The sequence below is a fragment of the Argopecten irradians genome, chromosome 16, assembly GCF_041381155.1.
Source record: "Argopecten irradians isolate NY chromosome 16, Ai_NY, whole genome shotgun sequence".
Classification (NCBI taxonomy): Eukaryota; Metazoa; Mollusca; class Bivalvia; order Pectinida; family Pectinidae; genus Argopecten; species Argopecten irradians.
In genome coordinates, this window is record NC_091149.1 from 9386393 (window position 1) to 9411822 (window position 25430).

General features: G+C 36.7%; 1 protein-coding gene across 3 annotated transcripts in view; it reads right to left on the reverse strand.

Moving 5' to 3' along the window:
* Nucleotides 1–24519, reverse strand: part of LOC138311004 (retinoic acid receptor alpha-A-like) — a 72020-nt gene extending 47501 nt beyond the window's left edge. For 2 of the 3 annotated variants that reach the window (XM_069252427.1, XM_069252429.1), the window contains exons 1-2: nt 24364–24519; nt 7870–7942 (exon numbers count right to left, since the gene is read on the reverse strand). The gene's annotated coding sequence lies outside the window, so the exon portion shown is untranslated. Of the gene's footprint in view, nt 1–7869; nt 7943–24000; nt 24284–24363 lie in introns of those variants that run through there. The other variant, XM_069252428.1, reaches the window with a different exon arrangement.
* Between the last annotated feature and the right edge of the window lie 911 nt (nt 24520–25430).

Below are 25430 nucleotides of genomic sequence, written 5' to 3' on the forward strand. Positions count from 1 at the left end.
TTAATGTTTCTGAAAATGATCTCCAGTTAGCTGATGTCACTGTTGTATAGAAGTGAAGTCAAACAGTTTCTCCCTGTAGGAAACCATGACCATATGAAAAATATTCCCTTTTTTTATGTTTGCTTGGTGGAGTCTGACTTCCTTATTCTGCTCATAACTGAGCCTTGGAATCACTTCTATTCCAAGGATATGACTCTTAATTCAACAAAGCATTATTATATACAATTAAACAGAGGAGGATGAATGCCAACTGGACAACAGCAAATTTAAAAGAAGCGCCTACTAGATACAGTTCAATGCTGATATTTACATTTGATAGCAATGTTATAATAAGGTCTTAAGAGATTTTGCATCTCCAATAAATAAACTATTCATTATGGTCATGAACGTAACAGCCATTTCAATAGCCAACTTTCTTAATTGTTTGCATGACAATTGTGACGTCATGTATAATGATAATGACATCAAAATTAGTCTATAGCAGTTCATGATGCACTAAGATAAGTAAGTTTCTGAATTCATAATTGGGCTGCATGCAATGGAAAAGGAAAACCTAATACTAGTGCATGTACTCTTTATAGCTATCTACAAAATGATGTCCCAATCTATCAAGTGTCAATATTTCATCAGATTAATAAAATGTCTTTGCGTTTAACATTTATGGGTTTTTTAAAATTCCAATTTGGCAAAAGTATATGTAATTAGTAACATACCTTTAAATGCTGTTGGCAGAAACTTTTAAGTTTTATAACTGTTGGATATTTTACAAAATTATCTCCCTTTATAAGTCTCCCATCAAATCAATAGATCACAACAATAGGTTTGTACACATGTCCTTGGAAGTCCACCTGATCCCGGCTGTCCTCATCTCTCTCTGTGACCAAAACTAATACTGGCCACAGGTCAGTTTGACCGCTAGGGTAACACCCGGTCATCACAGGGATTTTGGTGCTGGTGTCCCCTAAATGACCCGTCTGAACACAAACACCTATAGAATTACTTTAGAATTACACCAGCCTATTACAGTTGACTAAGGGGCTACACACTTACACACTGACTAGCCTGTTAGGTATTTAAAGGATCTCTGGCAAACCTTTAAAAAGGGACTTCAGCCGCATCAATGAAGTTAAGATCAAAAGAATTTGTAATTCACAGATTTTTTTATACACAAACCCATACTTTACTTGGCCAGGAAATATATCCAGGAATTTATTTCAATTAAAACCTTGCTTTATTGGCCGAGTTCTGATATTTATTATCAATAAGACATGACTCTGTTATATGATAAACGTGTACATGTACTTTAAACCAATCTTCTTTCTCAGCTACTTAATTTTTTTATTTCCATTTCAAAACTGGAGATTAGGACCAAGATTGCATGTACACGGAATTATTCTAAATGAACCTTGAATCCTCACACTATTGTCCATAGACACCTCATAGACACTTTCTCACACTCCTTGACCCCTTTGAGGCCTACTGACCCTATGTGTGGTCCTGGTCATCTAAACTGCTGTAACAATTACCTATAGCCTATCATCTATTTTAATTGCTCTCTCTCCAGTTTCACTATCTTTTTTTTTCAAATGAAATTTTATTCAAACTAAAGGAACCTACATATACAGTTTGAGACAGATCCCTTCAGTACTTTCTGAGAAACAGCAGAAACAAACTTCAACTATCAAAATCCAAGATGGTGGCCTGTCGGCCATCTTGTTCACAGATTGGTCCAAACATGCAATATGCACAAAGGGAAACCTACATATATATACAATTTGAGACAGATTGCTTCAGTACTTTCTGAGAAATAGCGGTAACAAATTTCAATTATCAAAATCCAAGATGGCTGCCTGTCGGCCATCTTGTTCACCAATCAGTCTGAAAATGCAATATGCACAACAAGACTCCTAGGGGAACCTGCACATGAAATTTGAGACATATTCCTTCACTTCTTTATGAGAAATAGCGGTAACAAACTTCAATTTTCAAAATCCAAGATGGCTTCCTGTCGTCCTCCCATAGTGAGAGGTAGCTAGATTTCAAGAGAAAAAAAAACATGATAGTTTCATTTCAACACAAAAGTATTACCTAAATCACACTCTCTCATGCTCTCATGAATGTAAAAAAAAAATTATGTTGCCTCAAATTCCGTTTTAATTAAGCCACAATTTTCAACTGTCATAATTACTCAGGTGAAATTTTTTGTGATTGTAAGCAAATAGGAAATAATAAGTGTAATATCATTTTGGAGGTTTTGAATTCCCATGATCTTACTTTTACCCAGTACCCTTCACCTTTGATTCATGTGGTCAGACCTGATGCCATAGTCAGCTCTGATACCATAGTCAACTCTAATACCAATACCATGGTCAGACATTATATGCTTGGACAGCACAATTTCTTGATGATTATATATGTTCCCATTCTTTATCACAGAATGATGTCTCGGTCATATAATGGTCATCTAACATGGTCAATATAACACCAATGATGGTCAGTCAGGTATACATAATGGACATGGTTGTGGAGAAAAGACATGATGTGTATTAAAGCAGCGAAGAAAAATATTTACATCTAAACAACGAAAACCCACTTCCTGAAAAACTAAAAACAATATTTTTTGATGTCCATTGATTCTTCTCTATTTTCATCATTTTTTAATTAAATACATTAAAAACAAACTAATTCTAGGCAATGGCAATTAACATTTAAGGACTTTTGACAAATTCATTATCGAACTGGTACAATGAGCACTCACCAAACAGTCAAAGATTATAGAGATCTTAGCACTCACCAAACAGTCCATGATTATAGAGATCTAAGCACTCACCAAGCAGTCCATGATTATAGAGATCTTAGCACTCACCAAACAGTCAATGCTTATAGAGATCTTAGCACTCACCAAGCAGTCCATGATTATAGAGATCTTAGCACTCACCAAACAGTCCATGATTATAGAGATCTTAGCACTCACCAAACAGTCAATGATTATAGAGATCTTAGCACTCACCAAACAGTCAATGATTATAGAGATCTTAGCACTCACCAAACAGTCCATGATTATAGAGATCTTAGCACTCACCAAGCAGTCCATGATTATAGAGATCTTAGCACTCACCAAACAGTCAATGATTATAGAGATCTTAGCACTCACCAAGCAGTCAATGATTATAGAGATCTTAGCACTCACCAAACAGTCAATGATTATAGAAAGATCTTAGTACAAACAGTAAATGGTCACAGAGATCTTAGAACCAACCAGTCAATGATCACAGAGAGATTTTAACAAAAACAGCCAATGATCACAGTGAGATTTTAATACAGTCAATGATCACAGAGAGATCCTAACATAGCTAATGATCACAGAAATATCTTAACTCAAGCAATAAATGATCACAGATAGATCTTAACACAGTCAATGATTACAGAGAGATCTTAGTACCCAACAGTCAATAATCACAAAGAGATCTTAGCACAAACAGTCAGTTATCGCAAAAAGAGCTTAGCACAAACAAAAGTAAGTAACACAGGGAAAGAAAGTTGGTTAATTGACAGTACTATAGAGCAGCCAGTCTGGCTAGTCTGGGACTTAACTGGAGCACCAACTGGTCAGCTAGCCTTGACTAATGGACATGACAGCTGATAGCCAGACCAGTAGACCTATAATACCAGACAGTTACATTCTGTGTACTGTAGATATTCTATATATATACCCTACACATATGTACATATACACAGTTCCTTCTGGCTGTCAATTATTGATAAATGTCATCAGATAGACAGTCCACAAGGTTAATAGTTAATCCTACAGACATACAAGAATATTGTATTCGACCTAACACCATTGCTGTCTTTAAAAGCATCCTTTTTCTGCACAGTGGGTTGAAGTTTATTTTGTTTTACATCTTTAATCGATTTACCCCTGAAATTTCGTAATGGACTGGTTAGTTCACCTGATCTGAAGAACCAAGGTCAGCTGTCTGTCCATCCTTCAACAATCGACTTCTTCTCCATAACTGGTCTGAATTCAACAAACTTTCACTGGTAGCATCCTTATGGGTTACTGACTGAAAATTGTACCTATGATGTGGCTGACGCCCCAGGGGCCTGAGGGGTAGGGTCAAAAGGGGTCAATTTGGCTATTTCCTTATAAAGACTTCTTCTCTGAAATTAAGCATGGGATAGCACCCATAATGCAATGGTAGCATCCTTATAGGGTGGGGATTTAAAATTGTACAAATGATGGGGCTGACTCCCCATGGGTCTGAGGGGCTGGGTCAAAAGTGGTCCATTTGGCTTTATCCATATAAATGACTTCTTCTCTGCATCTAAGCATGGGAGAGCATTCATAATGCAATCGTAGCATCCTTATAGGGTGGGGATTCAAAATTGTACAAATGATGGGGCTGAACCCTGGGGCCTGAAGGGCAAGGTCGAAATGGGTCAATTTGGCTATTTCTATAAAAACAACTTTTTCTTAGAAACTAAGTATTTGAGAGTACTTATAATGCAATGGTAGCATACTTAAAGGGTTGGGATTCAAAATTGTACAAATGATGGAGCTGACCCCAAGGGGCCTGAGGGGCGGGGTCAAAAGGGGTCAATTTGGCTTTTTTTCATTTAAATGACTTCTTCTCTGCAACTGAGCATGGGATAGCACACATAATGCAATGGTAGCATCTTTATAGGGTGGGGATTTAAAATTGTACAAATGATGGGGCTGACCCCCGTGGGCAGAGGGGTGGGGTCAAAAGATTGCAAAAAAGATAGCACTAACCCTCTGGGACCTTAGGTGCATGGCCAAAAAGTTTAATTTGGCTACTTTTTTCATATAAATTTCTTCCTCTCTGAAACTATATATTGAATAGCATATTCATATGGTATATATAGCATCATTATATGGTTGGGATTCAAAATTAAACAAATTGTGGGGTCAATTTGTCTTTGTGATTTTTGAATCACTAATTACTAAATTACAGAATTACTCAAAAACAAAAAACAAAACATGTGAGCGATACAGGCCCTCTGGGCCTTTTGTTTTTTAGAAGGTTCTAAATGTATATTTAGGATTGATTGAGTTAAAACAGCAAGGTTGCTTTATTTTGTTTAACATCTCTAAGTGATTTACCTCTAAAATTTCATAATGGAGTTGGGTTTGGTCACAGCACCAAATGTAGCAGAATCAAGAAAATACACAGCTTAATTAGGGATGGAGTTTGAACTCAGTTAGTTCTCTGCCGTTTTTCAAAAATCAAGGTTTTACATATTACACATGTCACATGAATGACGCTATCAAAGCAATTAGGGTGATTTACTAAAACAAATCATTTCAAATTACAATCAAACTTGTCTATAGAGACCATGAAAGGGACAGAAAAAAATGGTCTTTATAGCCAGGTGGTCTTTATATGCAGGTTGAATTCTATTGATATTTGTCATTTGAAATTCTAGAAAAGTGGACTTATCAAGTAAGCAGTCTTTATACACAGGTTGAATTGTGTTATAATTTACCACTTGGGACCATAGAATAGTTGTCCTATTAGGCAGGTGGTCTTTATACAGAGGTGGTCACTTTAGGCAGGTTTCATTGTGGTTCCATACAGTAAATCATGACATTTTACACCCACGAAAATAGAACAAGTTATATACAAAATACACAATTAACAGACTTTAAAGGCCCATTACCTTTCCGGAGCAAAATATAAAGGTTTCTTAAAAAACATTAATAACATCAGAAAATGCATACCGATGACCTAAAATAAGGTTACGACACCAAACATATGCAAGATTTCCTGCGTAACATATGAAAACAGTGGAGAGTCAATTCGCTGTTTTGCCGTCTGGCGCAGTAATAGTCAACTATCGCGCGTTATTTAGGACGACGGCGGGAAACATAATACGACCCGTGTTATGAAAATAAACATTTTATTTATTATAATCAAATCGTTCAGAAGGTAATGATAAATGTAGCATTAACGGTAAGTTAATAATTTTTAAGACTCTACAAAAATATCATCTTGTTTTACATTCCCATTTTAAAAACTAAAAGCCGTTTCGGAAAGGTAGTGGGCCTTTAAATATGAATGCACCTACACACAATGACATTGTTTAACAGTATAATCAGCTTTAATATAATCACCAGGTATTTAAAATTATTTTTTTAAGCCTGTAATTTGGATTGTGGTATAAACACACTCTACACAAATAAAATAAACACAGGCATTATAATCCTAGCCTTAACTACAATGGCCAAGTGTTGGCGACGTGGTGGAGTTCTAGATCTGGTTATTATTCCTCGGTTACTATTCCTCGATTCATTACTGGATATTTCCCTGTCCGGCCATTGATAAGCCAGAGTAAACAAAGCACTGACCAGACAAACATTTAACGTGTCCCCTAAATATTCATAATGGACTGATCCTTACTTTGTATTTGGACAGTTCAAATGTTTGAAGGGGGAGTAAGTTAAGCCAATATGATCACATCTAGTATAGGCCATTACTTTCACCCTTCGGATTCCTAACACCATATTTGACCTAATAAGGGTACAGGGGAGGGTAACTGACCACGGGGCACCTTTATTATTTTTTTTTAAAGTTTTTTAAAAGAATTACACATTTAAAGTAAAGTACTGCCTACAGTTCCAACGAGATGATAAATGAAAATTTGCGACTATGGAATGCCTATGAAAGTATTTTGTCTTAATAAATCATAATTTGTTTTATGCAATGAGCAGAATCTATAAACATGCACTACCAAATACTTCCTTGAAAATGTAGACCTACAGCTAAATCCCTAGACAGAATCGCAGGAAATATGGGAATCAATTGAGATACAAGTGTAAGTATCCATTCATTTGGACTTCATGATAATAACATATAAATAAACATATAATAAACAGCTATATTTGATGAAGAGTATTTTTCTATTATACCTTTTTAGCAATATTTTGAATACCCAAGAACAAATCTTGCCAAGGATTATATTATAAAAGCTGTAAATTATGCAATATGTCAGCAGACAGTCAAAAGTCGAATCATTTAGTAGACATCATTATTTCAATGGCACTCATCGATCGTAGAATTTCCATCAATATGGAAAACAAGTCATCTCTTTATAACTTTTCCTGACGATTTATTATATGACCCCTGTGACCTTGAATGAAGGTCAAGGTCATTCATTTGAACAAACTTGATAGCCCATCATCCCAGCATGCCACAGGCCCAATGTCCGGTCCCTATGCCTTTTGGTTATTAAGAAGAAGTCGTTTAAAGATTTTAGCCTATTTGACCCCTATGACCTTGAATGAAAGTCAAGATCATTCATTTGAACAAACTTGGTAGTGTTCATCCCAGCATGTTACATGCCAAATATCAGGTCTCTAGGCCTCTTGGTTATGACGCAGAAGTCTTAACAAGATATTTCAGCCTATTTGACCCCTGTGACCTTGAATCAAGGTCAATGTCATTCATTTGAACAAACTTGGTAGCACTTCATACCAGCATGTCACAGACCCAATTTCAGGTCTTTAGGCCTCTTGGTTATTTAGAAGAAGCTTAAGTTTGTTAAAGATTTTCACCTATTTTACCCCTGTGACCTTGAATGAAGGTCAAGGCCATTCAGTTGAACAAGCTTGGTAGCCCTTCATCCCAGCATGCTATAAGTCAAATTTCAGAACTCTAGGTCTCTAATTTCAGAACTCTAGGTCTCCAAGTTTTGGAGAAGAATTTGTGTAAATAGAAAAGTTGATGCTGGACGGCCGGACGACAGACGGATGCTGCATCACAGCATAAGCTCACTTAGATGAGCTAAACACTGGAAAAATACTCTGTAGGAAAATATAAAAACATTTCTGTACTGTTTACTCACCTTAGGATCCCAGAAATACTTGTCAGCAGTTGAACTAACAATAACTTGGAGCAGGAGTCTCTTCGTATGGAACCTGCAACAGAAAAACCAAAGACACAGGATCAGCTACTACCAATACTAAAAAAAGAAAGCCAATACAGCTTAGATGATTTAAACGTGTTGGTGTTAGATAATGCGACTCAGGCTTGAGAACTTTTAATTAACTTGACATGTAACAATTAGCGGACATTGGTCATGTTTATCACAAGAATGTATTGACAACCTATAACTTTACCATGGATACATACAGTATTGATGTGAATTTCAATATGAGTTATAAAGAAAGCAATGATAGAAAAGTTTGACGCATTGTTCTGTTCACAGTTTGCTGCCATAGTTCTTATGACAATTCATTTTTGAAGAATGATAATTTAAATGCTTTCGCTTTCAATGTAAATGATAATCTACTTCATGATATTCACGAAAGGGCCACTAGGCTACCTTTCCGAAACAAAAACAAAAAAATTCTCTTTAAAGATGCTCCACCGTCGACAGAGCATAAATGATATTTATCATTTGAACAATAATTGGTGTTTAATTGTGTATATATATATGTCTAATTAACACAAAAAAAATATATTAAAATGATTTATTTCGCCTTTGGTGCATGCACAATTAGTACTTCATTCCATATAGGATATAGTGCCATGGAATTTTTCGGGATGCAATTAATTATTTTTTATATCTTTAACTTGAAGTCAAATTAAAAGCTCAAACTTTTCAGTGGTGGTAACGGTGTAAAGTAAGTAACTTTTGTAACTTAAAAAAAATACTTAATCGTCTGCTCCTGTTTTTGATAGTGAAAAATACTATTTGTCAGCGGTGGAGCAGCTTCAAAAGAATTATGACACAATATGGCTAAAGATGAGGTTACAACATCAAACAAGTTGAAGTTTTGCCGTCTGGCGCAGAAATAGTCAACTAACGCGTTGTAATTATGACAACGTCAGGAAACATGTAATACGACCTGCGTTATGAAAATGAATGGTTTGTTTATTTTAATAAAGTTATTCAGAAGGTGCAGTGGGCCTTTCCCTAATGCTAACAAGTTTTCCGTCGTACTGATATACATGTACATGTACATATTGGTGTTATATATATACGCATAGAAACAAGCATAACATTTCGGTTAAAACTGTACTTTAATTCAGTGCATACAGTTCCACAATTATCCCCTACACTTGTAAGTAAAGCCTAACTTTGTTTCAGCATCTCCCATGTACGGACAGTTTTTACAAGTAGGTCATGAGCATCTAGCTAACAGTACTAGTTTGGCTATATATAGATGCTCCACGCATTCCCGACAATGTTAACAAAACTCTGCAAATCACCGAACTAATATAATTGCGACATCTCAAATTTCCATCAATTTCTCCGAGGGGATCCGATTGCGAACTTCTATTCTATTCAGTACGTGTATTGCCGCCTTGTGTGATTTCTGAGAATAATGTCAGACACCAGAAAAAAAAAACATTCAGACTTCTCGTGGTTTATCTAATGACAACTTGTTTGCACTAATTTCCCCACTGGTACCCCTTACACACATGAAATCTTCAATAACACGTAACCAATCAACAACATGCATATGACAGGAAAAGCGACCGATTATAATAGCTACCATCCTGTGATGGTAGCAATCACACTCCAGCCCCATTTCTGGTGATGGATCATAATCATACTCTAGCCATATTCTGTCTATGGATTATAATCACACTTCAGCCTCATTCTGTCTATAGATTATAATCACACTCCAGCCTCATTCTGTCTATGGATTATAATCACACTCCAGCCTCATTCTGTCTATGGATTATAATCACACTCCAGCCTCATTCTGTCTATGGATTATAATCACACTCTAGCCTCATTCTGTCTATGGATTATAATCACACTCTAGTCTCATTCTGTCTATAGATTATAATCACACTCTAGCCTCATTCTGTCTATGGATTATAATCACACTCTAGTCTCATTCTGTCTATAGATTATAATCACACTCTAGCCTCATTCTGTCTATGGATTATAATCACACTACCTCTATGCTCGGATTATAATCACACTCGCTCATTCTGTCTATGATTATAATCACACTCTAGCCTCATTCTGTCTATGGATTATAATCACACTCCAGCCTCATTCTGTCTATAGATTATAATCACACTCCAGCCTCATTCTGTCTATAGATTATAATCACACTCTAGCCTCATTCTGTCTATGGATTATAATCACACTCCAGCCTCATTCATTCTGTCTATAGATTATAATCACACTCTAGTCTCATTCTGTCTATGGATTATAATCACACTCTCACTCAGCCTCATTCTGTCTATAGATTATAATCACACTCCAGCTCATTCTGTCTATAGATTATAATCACACTCTAGCCTCATTCTGTCTATAGATTATAATCACACTCTAGCCTCATTCTGTCTATAGATTATAATCACACTCAGCTCATTCTGTCTATAGATTATAATCACACTCAGTCTCATTCTGTCTATGGATTATAATCACACTCTAGTCTCATTCTGTCTATGGATTATAATCACACTCCAGCTCATTCTGTCTATGATTATAATCACACTCTAGCTCATTCTGTCTATGATTATAATCACACTCAGCTCATTCTGTCTATGGATTATAATCACATCATCTCTAGTCTCATTCTGTCTATGGATTATAATCACACTCCAGCCTCATTCTGTCTATGGATTATAATCACACTCCAGCCTCATTCTGTCTATGGATTATAATCACACTCTAGCCTCATTCTGTCTATGGATTATAATCACACTCTAGCCTCATTCTGTCTATGGATTATAATCACACTCTAGCCTCATTCTGTCTATGGATTATAATCACACTCTAGCCTCATTCTGTCTATAGATTATAATCACACTCTAGCCTCATTCTGTCTATGGATTATAATCACACTCTAGCCTCATTCTGTCTATGGATTATAATCACACTCTAGCCTCATTCTGTCTATGGATTATAATCACACTCTAGCCTCATTCTGTCTATGGATTATAATCACACTCTAGCCTCATTCTGTCTATGGATTATAATCACACTCTAGCCTCATTCTGTCTATGGATTATAATCACACTCTAGTCTCATTCTGTCTATGGATTATAATCACACTCCAGCTCTCATTCTGTCTATGGATTATAATCACACTCTAGCCTCATTCTGTCTATGGATTATAATCACACTCCAGCCTCATTCTGTCTATGGATTATAATCACACTCTAGCCTCATTCTGTCTATAGATTATAATCACACTCTAGCCTCATTCTGTCTATGGATTATAATCACACTCTAGCCTCATTCTGTCTATGGATTATAATCACACTCCAGCCTCATTCTGTCTATAGATTATAATCACACTCTAGCCTCATTCTGTCTATGGATTATAATCACACTCAGCCTCATTCTGTCTATAGATTATAATCACACTCAGCCTCATTCTGTCTATAGATTATAATCACACTCTAGCCTCATTCTGTCTATGGATTATAATCACACTCTAGCCTCATTCTGTCTATGGATTATAATCACACACTCCAGCCTCATTCTGTCTATAGATTATAATCACACTCTAGCCTCATTCTGTCTATGGATTATAATCACACTCCAGCCTCATTCTGTCTATGGATTATAATCACACTCCAGCCTCATTCTGTCTAGATTATAATCACACTCAGCCTCATTCTGTCTATGGATTATAATCACACTCCAGCCTCATTCTGTCTATGGATTATAATCACACTCCAGCCTCATTCTGTCTATGGATTATAATCACACTCCAGCCTCATTCTGTCTATGGATTATAATCACACTCCAGCCTCATTCTGTCTATGGATTATAATCACACTCCAGCCTCATTCTGTCTATGGATTATAATCACACTCCAGCCTCATTCTGTCTATGGATTATAATCACACTCCAGCCTCATTCTGTCTATGGATTATAATCACACTCTAGCCTCATTCTGTCTATGGATTATAATCACACTCCAGCCTCATTCTGTCTATGGATTATAATCACACTCCAGCCTCATTCTGTCTATGGATTATAATCACACTCCAGCCTCATTCTGTCTATAGATTATAATCACACTCCAGCCTCATTCTGTCTATGGATTATAATCACACTCCAGCCTCATTCTGTCTATAGATTATAATCACACTCCAGCCTCATTCTGTCTATGGATTATAATCACACTCCAGCCTCATTCTGTCTATGGATTATAATCATACTCCAGCCTCATTCTGTCTATGGATTATAATCACACTCCAGCCTCATTCTGTCTATGGATTATAATCACACTCCAGCCTCATTCTGTCTATGGATTATAATCACACTCTAGCCTCATTCTGTCTATGGATTATAATCACACTCCAGCCTCATTCTGTCTATGGATTATAATCACACTCCAGCCTCATTCTGTCTATAGATTATAATCACACTCCAGCCTCATTCTGTCTATGGATTATAATCACACTCTAGCCTCATTCTGTCTATGGATTATAATCACACTCTAGCCTCATTCTGTCTATGGATTATAATCACACTCCAGCCTCATTCTGTCTATGGATTATAATCACACTCCAGCCTCATTCTGTCTATGGATTATAATCACACTCCAGCCTCATTCTGTCTATGGATTATAATCACACTCTAGCCTCATTCTGTCTATGGATTATAATCACACTCCAGCCTCATTCTGTCTATGGATTATAATCACACTCTAGCCTCATTCTGTCTATGGATTATAATCACACTCTAGCCTCATTCTGTCTATGGATTATAATCACACTCCAGCCTCATTCTGTCTATGGATTATAATCACACTCCAGCCTCATTCTGTCTATGGATTATAATCACACTCCAGCCTCATTCTGTCTATGGATTATAATCACACTCTAGCCTCATTCTGTCTATGGATTATAATCACACTCCAGCCTCATTCTGTCTATGGATTATAATCACACTCAGCCTCATTCTGTCTATGGATTATAATCACACTCCAGCCTCATTCTGTCTATGGATTATAATCACACTCTAGCCTCATTCTGTCTATGGATTATAATCACACTCCAGCCTCATTCTGTCTATGGATTATAATCACACTCCAGCCTCATTCTGTCTATGGATTATAATCACACTCTAGCCACATTCTGTCTATGGATTATAATCACACTCCCGCCTCATTCTGTCTATGGATTATAATCACACTCCAGCCTCATTCTGTCTATGATTATAATCACACTCCAGCTCATCTGTCTATGGATTATAATCACACTCCAGCCTCATTCTGTCTATAGATTATAATCACACTCCAGCCTCATTCTGTCTATGGATTATAATCACACTCCAGCCTCATTCTGTCTATAGATTATAATCACACTCTAGCCTCATTCTGTCTATGGATTATAATCACACTCCAGCCTCATTCTGTCTATGGATTATAATCACACTCCAGCCTCATTCTGTCTATGGATTATAATCACACTCTAGCCTCATTCTGTCTATGGATTATAATCACACTCCAGCCTCATTCTGTCTATGGATTATAATCACACTCCAGCCTCATTCTGTCTATGGATTATAATCACACTCTAGCCTCATTCTGTCTATGGATTATAATCACACTCCAGCCTCATTCTGTCTATGGATTATAATCACACTCTAGCCTCATTCTGTCTATGGATTATAATCACACTCTAGCCTCATTCTGTCTATGGATTATAATCACACTCCAGCCTCATTCTGTCTATGGATTATAATCACACTCTAGCCTCATTCTGTCTATAGATTATAATCACACTCCAGCCTCATTCTGTCTATGGATTATAATCACACTCCAGCCTCATTCTGTCTATGGATTATAATCACACTCTAGCCTCATTCTGTCTATGGATTATAATCACACTCCAGCCTCATTCTGTCTATGGATTATAATCACACTCCAGCCTCATTCTGTCTATAGATTATAATCACACTCCAGCCTCATTCTGTCTATGGATTATAATCACACTCCAGCCTCATTCTGTCTATGGATTATAATCACACTCCAGCCTCATTCTGTCTATAGATTATAATCACACTCCAGCCTCATTCTGTCTATGGATTATAATCACACTCCAGCCTCATTCTGTCTATGGATTATAATCACACTCTAGCCTCATTCTGTCTATGGATTATAATCACACTCCAGCCTCATTCTGTCTATGGATTATAATCACACTCTAGCCTCATTCTGTCTATGGATTATAATCACACTCCAGCCTCATTCTGTCTATGGATTATAATCACTCTAGCCTCATTCTGTCTATGGATTATAATCACACTCTAGCCTCATTCTGTCTATAGATTATAATCACACTCCAGCCTCATTCTGTCTATGGATTATAATCACACTCCAGCCTCATTCTGTCTATAGATTATAATCACACTCCAGCCTCATTCTGTCTATGGATTATAATCACACTCCAGCCTCATTCTGTCTATGGATTATAATCACACTCCAGCCTCATTCTGTCTATGGATTATAATCACACTCCAGCCTCATTCTGTCTATAGATTATAATCACACTCTAGCCTCATTCTGTCTATGGATTATAATCACACTCTAGCCTCATTCTGTCTATGGATTATAATCACACTCTAGCCTCATTCTGTCTATGGATTATAATCACACTCTAGCCTCATTCTGTCTATGATTATAATCACACTCCAGCCTCATTCTGTCTATGGATTATAATCACACTCCAGCCTCATTCTGTCTATGGATTATAATCACACTCCAGCCTCATTCTGTCTATGGATTATAATCACACTCTAGCCTCATTCTGTCTGTCTATAGCTCATTCTGTCTATGATTATAATCACACTCTAGCCTCATTCTGTCTATGGATTATAATCACACTCTAGCCTCATTCTGTCTATGGATTATAATCACACTCCAGCCTCATTCTGTCTATGGATTATAATCACACTCTAGCCTCATTCTGTCTATAGATTATAATCACACTCTAGCCTCATTCTGTCTATGGATTATAATCACACTCTAGCCTCATTCTGTCTATGGATTATAATCACACTCCAGCCTCATTCTGTCTATGGATTATAATCACACTCTAGCCTCATTCTGTCTATGGATTATAATCACACCCTCAGCCTCATTCTGTCTATGGATTATAATCACACTCCAGCCTCATTCTGTCTATGGATTATAATCACACTCCAGCCTCATTCTGTCTATAGATTATAATCACACTCTAGCCTCATTCTGTCTATGGATTATAATCACACTCCAGCCTCATTCTGTCTATGGATTATAATCACACTCTAGCCTCATTCTGTCTATGGATTATAATCACACTCTAGCCTCATTCTGTCTATGGATTATAATCACACTCTAGCCTCATTCTGTCTATGGATTATAATCACACTCTAGCCTCATTCTGTCTATGGATTATAATCACACTCCAGCCTCATTCTGTCTATAGATTATAATCACACTCCAGCCTCATTCTGTCTATGGATTATAATCACACTCCAGCCTCATTCTGTCTATGGATTATAATCACACTCCAGCCTCATTCTGTCTATGGATTATAATCACACTCTAGCCTCATTCTGTCTATGGATTATAATCACACTCCAGCCTCATTCTGTCTATAGATTATAATCACACTCTAGCCTCATTCTGTCTATGGATTATAATCACACTCCAGCCTCATTCTGTCTATGGATTATAATCACACTCCAGCCTCATTCTGTCTATGGATTATAATCACACTCTAGCCTCATTCTGTCTATGGATTATAATCACACTCCAGCCTCATTCTGTCTATGGATTATAATCACACTCTAGCCTCATTCTGTCTATGGATTATAATCACACTCCAGCCTCATTCTGTCTATGGATTATAATCACACTCCAGCCTCATTCTGTCTATAGATTATAATCACACTCTAGCCTCATTCTGTCTATGGATTATAATCACACTCCAGCCTCATTCTGTCTATGATTATAATCACACTCAGCCTCATTCTGTCTATGGATTATAATCACACTCAGCCTCATTCTGTCTATGGATTATAATCACACTCAGCCTCATTCTGTCTATGGATTATAATCACACTCCAGCCTCATTCTGTCTATGGATTATAATCACACTCTAGCCTCATTCTGTCTATATGGATTATAATCACACTCTAGCCTCATTCTGTCTATGGATTAATAATCACACTATCCAGCCTCATTCTGTCTATGGATTATAATCACACTCTAGCCTCATTCTGTCTATGGATTATAATCACACTCCAGCCTCATTCTGTCTATGGATTATAATCACACTCAGCCTCATTCTGTCTATGGATTATAATCACACTCTAGCCTCATTCTGTCTATAGATTATAATCACACTCTAGCCTCATTCTGTCTATGGATTATAATCACACTCTAGCCTCATTCTGTCTATGGATTATAATCACACTCTAGTCTCATTCTGTCTATGGATTATAATCACACTCCAGCCTCATTCTGTCTATGGATTATAATCACACTCTAGCCTCATTCTGTCTATGGATTATAATCACACTCAGCCTCATTCTGTCTATGGATTATAATCACACTCTAGCCTCATTCTGTCTATGGATTATAATCACACTCAGCTCATTCTGTCTATGATTTCCTCATTCTGTCTATGGATTATAATCACACTCAGCCTCATTCTGTCTATGGATTATAATCACACTCAGCCTCATTCTGTCTATGGATTATAATCACACTCTAGCCTCATTCTGTCTATGGATTATAATCACACTCTAGTCTCATTCTGTCTATGGATTATAATCACACTCCAGCCTCATTCTGTCTATAGATTATAATCATACTCCAGCCTCATTCTGTCTATGGATTATAATCACACTCCAGCCTCATTCTGTCTATAGATTATAATCACACTCCAGGCCTCATTCTGTCTATGGATTATAATCACACTCCAGCCTCATTCTGTCTATGGATTATAATCACACTCTAGCCTCATTCTGTCTATGGATTATAATCACACTCCAGCCTCATTCTGTCTATGGATTATAATCACACTCCAGCCTCATTCTGTCTATGGATTATAATCACACTCAGCCTCATTCTGTCTATGGATTATAATCACACTCCAGCCTCATTCTGTCTATGGATTATAATCACACTCCAGCCTCATTCTGTCTATGGATTATAATCACACTCTAGCCTCATTCTGTCTATGGATTATAATCACACTCTAGCCTCATTCTGTCTATGGATTATAATCACACTCCAGCCTCATTCTGTCTATGGATTATAATCACACTCTAGCCTCATTCTGTCTATGGATTATAATCACACTCCAGCCTCATTCTGTCTATGGATTATAATCACACTCTAGTCTCATTCTGTCTATGGATTATAATCACACTCCAGCCTCATTCTGTCTATGGATTATAATCACACTCCAGCCTCATTCTGTCTATGGATTATAATCACACTCTCTATCCTCATTCTGTCTATGGATTATAATCACACTCCAGCCTCATTCTGTCTATGGATTATAATCACACTCTAGCCTCATTCTGTCTATGGATTTATAATCACACTCCAGCCTCATTCTGTCTATGGATTATAATCACACTCAGCCTCATTCTGTCTATGGATTATAATCACACTCCAGCCTCATTCTGTCTATGGATTATAATCACACTCTAGCCTCATTCTGTCTATGGATTATAATCACACTCCAGCCTCATTCTGTCTATGATTATAATCACACTCAGCCTCATTCTGTCTATGGATTATAATCACACTCCAGCCTCATTCTGTCTATGGATTATAATCACACTCTAGCCTCATTCTGTCTCACACTATAGCCTCATTCTGTCTATGGATTATAATCACACTCCAGCCTCATTCTGTCTATGGATTATAATCACACTCTAGCCTCATTCTGTCTATGGATTATAATCACACTCCAGCCTCATTCTGTCTATGGATTATAATCACACTCCAGCCTCATTCTGTCTATGGATTATAATCACACTCCAGCCTCATTCTGTCTATGGATTATAATCACACTCTAGTCTCATTCTGTCTATGGATTATAATCACACTCCAGCCTCATTCTGTCTATGGATTATAATCACACTCTAGCCTCATTCTGTCTATGGATTATAATCACACTCTCCAGCCTCATTCTGTCTATGGATTATAATCACACTCCAGCCTCATTCTGTCTATGGATTATAATCACACTCCAGCCTCATTCTGTCTATGGATTATAATCACACTCCAGCCTCATTCTGTCTATGGATTATAATCACACTCTAGCCTCATTCTGTCTATGGATTATAATCACACTCCAGCCTCATTCTGTCTATGGATTATAATCACACTCAGCCTCATTCTGTCTATGGATTATAATCACACTCCAGCCTCATTCTGTCTATGGATTATAATCACACTCCAGCCTCATTCTGTCTATGGATTATAATCACACTCTAGCCTCATTCTGTCTATGGATTATAATCACACTCCAGCCTCATTCTGTCTATAGATTATAATCACACTCCAGCCTCATTCTGTCTATGGATTATAATCACACTCTAGCCTCATTCTGTCTATGGATTATAATCACACTCTAGCCTCATTCTGTCTATGGATTATAATCACACACTCTAGCCTCATTCTGTCTATTCTGTCTATAGATTATAATCACACTCTAGCCTCATTCTGTCTATGGATTATAATCACACTCCAGCCTCATTCTGTCTATGGATTATAATCACACTCCAGCCTCATTCTGTCTATGGATTATAATCACACTCCAGCCTCATTCTGTCTATGGATTATAATCACACTCTAGCCTCATTCTGTCTATGGATTATAATCACACTCCAGCCTCATTCTGTCTATGGATTATAATCACACTCCAGCCTCATTCTGTCTATGGATTATAATCACACTCTAGCCTCATTCTGTCTATGGATTATAATCACACTCCAGCCTCATTCTGTCTATGGATTATAATCACACTCTAGCCTCATTCTGTCTATGGATTATAATCACACTCTAGCCTCATTCTGTCTATGGATTATAATCACACTCCAGCCTCATTCTGTCTATGGATTATAATCACACTCTAGCCTCATTCTGTCTATGGATTATAATCACACTCAAGCCTCATTCTGTCTATGGATTATAATCACACTCCAGCCTCATTCTGTCTATGGATTATAATCACACTCCTAGCCTCATTCTGTCTATGGATTATAATCACACTCTAGCCTCATTCTGTCTATGGATTATAATCACACTCCAGCCTCATTCTGTCTATGGATTATAATCACACTCTAGCCTCATTCTGTCTATGGATTATAATCACACTCCAGCCTCATTCTGTCTATAGATTATAATCACACTCCAGCCTCATTCTGTCTATGGATTATAATCACACTCCAGCCTCATTCTGTCTATGGATTATAATCACACTCTAGCCTCATTCTGTCTATGGATTATAATCACACTCACTCCAGCCTCATTCTGTCTATGGATTATAATCACACTCTAGCCTCATTCTGTCTATAGATTATAATCACACTCTAGCCTCATTCTGTCTATGGATTATAATCACACTCTAGCCTCATTCTGTCTATGGATTATAATCACACTCCAGCCTCATTCTGTCTATGGATTATAATCACACTCTAGTCTCATTCTGTCTATGGATTATAATCACACTCCAGCCTCATTCTGTCTATGGATTATAATCACACTCCAGCCTCATTCTGTCTATGGATTATAATCACACTCTAGTCTCATTCTGTCTATGGATTATAATCACACTCTAGCCTCATTCTGTCTATGGATTATAATCACACTCTGCCTCATTCTGTCTATGGATTATAATCACACTCTAGCCTCATTCTGTCTATGGATTATAATCACACTCCAGCCTCATTCTGTCTATGGATTATAATCACACTCTAGTCTCATTCTGTCTATGGATTATAATCACACTCTAGCCTCATTCTGTCTATGGATTATAATCACACTCCAGCCTCATTCTGTCTATGGATTATAATCACACTCCAGCCTCATTCTGTCTATGGATTATAATCACACTCTAGTCTCATTCTGTCTATGGATTATAATCACACTCCAGCCTCATTCTGTCTATGGATTATAATCACACTCTAGCCTCATTCTGTCTATGGATTATAATCACACTCTAGCCTCATTCTGTCTATGGATTATAATCACACTCCAGCCTCATTCTGTCTATGGATTATAATCACACTCCAGCCTCATTCTGTCTATAGATTATAATCACACTCCAGCCTCATTCTGTCTATGGATTTATAATCACACTCTAGCCTCATTCTGTCTATAGATTATAATCACACTCTAGCCTCATTCTGTCTATGGATTATAATCACACTCCAGCCTCATTCTGTCTATGGATTATAATCACACTCTAGCCTCATTCTGTCTATGGATTATAATCACACTCTAGCCTCATTCTGTCTATGGATTATAATCACACTCCAGCCTCATTCTGTCTATGGATTATAATCACACTCCAGCCTCATTCTGTCTATGGATTATAATCACACTCCAGCCTCATTCTGTCTATGGATTATAATCACACTCCAGCCTCATTCTGTCTATGGATTATAATCACACTCCAGCCTCATTCTGTCTATGGATTATAATCTCCAGCCTCATTCTGTCTATGGATTATAATCACACTCCAGCCTCATTCTGTCTATGGATTATAATCACACTCCAGCCTCATTCTGTCTATGGATTATAATCACACTCCAGCCTCATTCTGTCTATGGATTATAATCACACTCCAGCCTCATTCTGTCTATGGATTATAATCACACTCTAGTCTCATTCTGTCTATGGATTATAATCACACTCCAGCCTCATTCTGTCTATAGATTATAATCACACTCCAGCCTCATTCTGTCTATAGTGTCTATGGATTATAATCACACTCCAGCCTCACATTCTGTCTATAGATTAATAATCACACTCTATGCCTCATTCTGTCTATAGATTATAATCATTCTGTCTATGGATTATAATCACACTCCAGCCTCATTCTGGATTATAATCACACTCCAGCCTCATTCTGTCTATAGATTATAATCACACTCTAGCCTCATTTCTGTCTATGGATATAATCACACTCCAGCCTCATTCTGTCTATGGATTATAATCACACTCCAGCCTCATTCTGTCTATAGATTATAATCACACTCCAGCCTCATTCTGTCTATAGATTATTCACTCTAGCCTCATTCTGTCTATGGATTATAATCACACTCCAGCCTCACTATGGATTATAATCACACTCCAGCCTCATTCTGTCTATGGATTATACATTCTGTCTATGGATTATAATCACACTCCATCCTCATTCATGTCTATGGATTATAATCAACACTCACTCTTGCTCATTCTTGTCTATAGTATAAACACTCTGGATTCTGTCTATGGACAGAACAAACAGGTAATCTAGTCATTTGATGTACATGGAATTAAACTTCTCATTAGAAACAGAAAGAGTCAACAGAGTAGTCAATCCCCAAGGGTACATTCTGTGTTCCAGACTGTGTTGCTTTGATGTCACACACTTAATGGATTATAATCACACTCTCTCTGTCTAGATTCTAATCAACTCCAGCCTCTCAGGAATCTTTGCTGCACCTGTGATTGGTTCAAATAATTTTCCCATTCTGATGGCTCCAGCCTCATTCTTCATGGATTTCACTATGAGATAATCCATTGGTCATTTGTCTAGATATCTGCCTCATTCTGTCTAGTAATCACTCCCAACCCTTGGAGTATAATCACAAGGATGACCCAGGGGATGAGTTATGGATTAATCTTAGAATATAATTACAATCATGTTGATTTTCACTGTAAGTTTATATGTCTCATGTTCACTGTTAATCTACCTTGCCTTATTATTATATAGGAAACACACATCATACAAATCAATACAAGTATTATCTCTAGTGAATTTTATGGAATGCTCAAGTGAAGCTCACTGTTCTTTAGCAGCTATGATTAAATCTGATCTCATGATCAGACAGCAAAACGGAGAAAAAAAAAAGCACCGGAACATATATATACCATTCAGATGTCAACAGGAAGGGAAAGAAATATTTACATTGTCTTTTAAAAGGGAACACAGATCAAAATCATGTTCAAAAAAATCACTCAGACTTCGGGCTGATAAAACATCCTGACAAAAATCCGCAGTTGCATCACTCTGACTAAATGGTTTTCCTCTAGTTATCCAGCTTTTCTTCACCTTCTAAGCTGGCACTTCCTTTAAATGGCTACTGGCGGGTTCATAGGATGTTAAAACAATCAAACCAAAACTGCACTTGATCTGTTGATATATATATAAAGGTTTGGGTTTTTCTAGTTGTATTCTGCACGGTATTATGAATACCGGTTTATAACTGGAACCTTATGAGTACCCAGAGAAAAACCACAGTTCAGTAGCACATGAGGGGACCACTCATCATGAATAAGGGAATTAAAATTAATTACCATTGGCAATACCCATTACCCAGGTATAGATTGGGAACAGTTGGCGCCCACCAATTTTGATCTATGTTTGACAATGGAAAAGAGGGCCACTTTTTCATGCTAATAAATCGCTGCTCATTACTTCTGAGAAACAGCGGTGAAATTTGAGCTTGTGACGATCAAAAAATTTTGAAAAAGAAAAAAAATGCTAAGATAAGACGGTCGTTTAGAAGTTGTATCAATGTAATTTTCACGTATAACCTTAAAAATAACCTTAAAATATATCAATCAATCCATCTAAGTTTTCAGTGCTACATGAAGACAATCCCATGATTTAGATCAAAGCCATCAATTAATGCACATGCACCAAAACATTTGCTACCATATTTGCCGTAATTAGCCCCTGTACCCCTATAAGCGCCCCTCCTTTTTTCTGGAGATGGAGTTGAATTGTATAAATGCCCCCATCCCTTGGATTTAATGATTTTTTTGCAAAATATCTTGCCTTAAACATCAGATATGTACACATATTACATGACCTTGCAGACTTTTACATGTGAATCACGACATAATAATGTGTCTCAAATGTTAACAGGCATATGCAAGTTTAGAGTAACAAATTGGTGTTTAATGAGTACAGAAAAAGTTAAAATATGGTAGACTTTTTTCATACATAACTTACATATTGGTTCGCTAATCAGCGCCCCCATTTATTACAATTTTCTAAGCACCCTGGGTGCTAATTACGGCAAATATGGTATTACTTTTTTTCACTTTTTACTTTTGGATTTGTAAGTATTACTTTTTTGATAACAGTTTATATTTTTCAATGTAAATCCCATCAGGCAATGCATGCCTGACTATAATGTTTCATATCCCTTTGACACTGTCAGTAAAATTGTTTGAAATTAAATCCAAATAAGGAATTTGAAATGTCTTTATTTTAATCAGAATGAATACCAGAATTCAAAAGTCTCTTAGAATGCTGCAAACTTTTTATATTCCAGACTATGACAATTAGAAAACTATGTGGGTCAGAAACAAGAGTGAAGATTTCCTACTCTAAAAAGTAACATTTTAATCTTGCATGAAACTGCATAGATCTTTATCTCATTTACCCCTGAATACACATTTAGACTCTTCTAAATCAAAGACTAGATTAGTCCATTATGAAATATCAGGGGTAAATGGATAAACGAATACAAATATATATTATGCCATGTATATACAAATGTTCATGGAATATATGTATCAACACATTATTTATAAAAACTAATATAAAATTTTGAGTGTTTATTAATATACACAATGTTGTAACTATCAAGAAAACATAACATTATATCTCCAGAAATGTTGCCTAAGTCATGAAATTCAAACTGTCAATCTTATATAGGTCTTGAAGATTTACGTATTCATGGAAATGAATAGGCATGACCCTAGAATGTATATCTTCTGAATTTTACCACTTAACAAACTGATATCAGATATATACTTACACAATTTCAAGAAAAACCAAAACAAAATACACAATATCTTCCACCAGAGAATTGAGTACTACTGAGGAACAATATCACATGTGTTCACTCCATGTAAATATAGCCCATAGTTTTCCAATATGGACTCCCAATTCGTTGTTGACCATTACCACCATTGTTTAGTCAATATACCCCGGTTCATGTACAATCTGGAATCTCACTGAGTATAATGGTTGTTTCCTAAAATAGCTTCCAATGGATGGCTAGTTGGATGTGAGTATACATGCATAGCATGTGTACATGACTCTCTGGACACAACAGCACACACATGCACTATATCTATATACACATGGACTTGGCAGTAAACTATCACATATGCCTCACCTTGGTATTGAAAGACTTTCTGTCCTTTACATATAACAGCAAAATTTCCTTAACACAGGAAGTAAGGATAATCCTAAACAGATCCAGTGGTCAGACTCTCCACAGGAAGCTGCTGAACAGTTCCTTCATAAAAACACAGTCCATACATATGGTCACTTCCTGGGCATTACATCTGTACTAGGTCAAGGTCATCCCTAATGTGGTAGCCAGTACATTAGGCCAGACACAGGAGAGTTCAACCTCCCTATACTGACATTGGGTTGACCCCAGATATTACATAACAACTGGCCCAGCATGGACTGGTACTATATATACACAGGAATGAACTAAATATTTGTCTAGTCAAGGAAAGTGTGGGTCACACACTTGTAAAATAGAGGTGTTGACAACCTGAGGTATTTAATACAATGTATCTGTATATAGGGTCTGATAATGGGGTATCTGATATTAAATACTGGTAAGTGGAAAAGAGGTCTGATCATTTTCTTAAAGATGATACGTTGATGACTGGTATTTTTTCTGTGTCAAAAACAGCAACAGCCAAGGCAGTATTTTTCTTCAGCTACGAAAGTTATTTATCACTTTACATCATTGAAAAGTTTGCATGCGCTTCTTATTTTACTTCAAGATGAATATATTGAAGAAAATTAATTGTGTCCCGAAAAAACTCCATGACACTATGTCCTATGTATGGAATAAAGTATGGAACGTGCATGTACAAAAAGCAAAATAAATTATTTTAATGTAATTTTGTGTTAATTAGACATATATGTACACAATTAAACACCAATTATTGTTCAAATGATGAATATAAGGTATGCTCTGTCCGTGGTGGAGCATCTATATGTTTCGTTATCACTGTTAGGTTCGATTTAAACCTACCGCCATCTTTTGGTCGTTATAGACAGGTTTAACTGTATATGCAGGTGTTCTACACTATAACCTCAATATCAAGATAATTAATGTAATTAGTCTCTTTATCAAAAGATCAGATGTTTCATTTAATATACATAATGCACCATTGTCCCATCCAATTGCATTTATACCACCTTTAATGCAAAATCAAA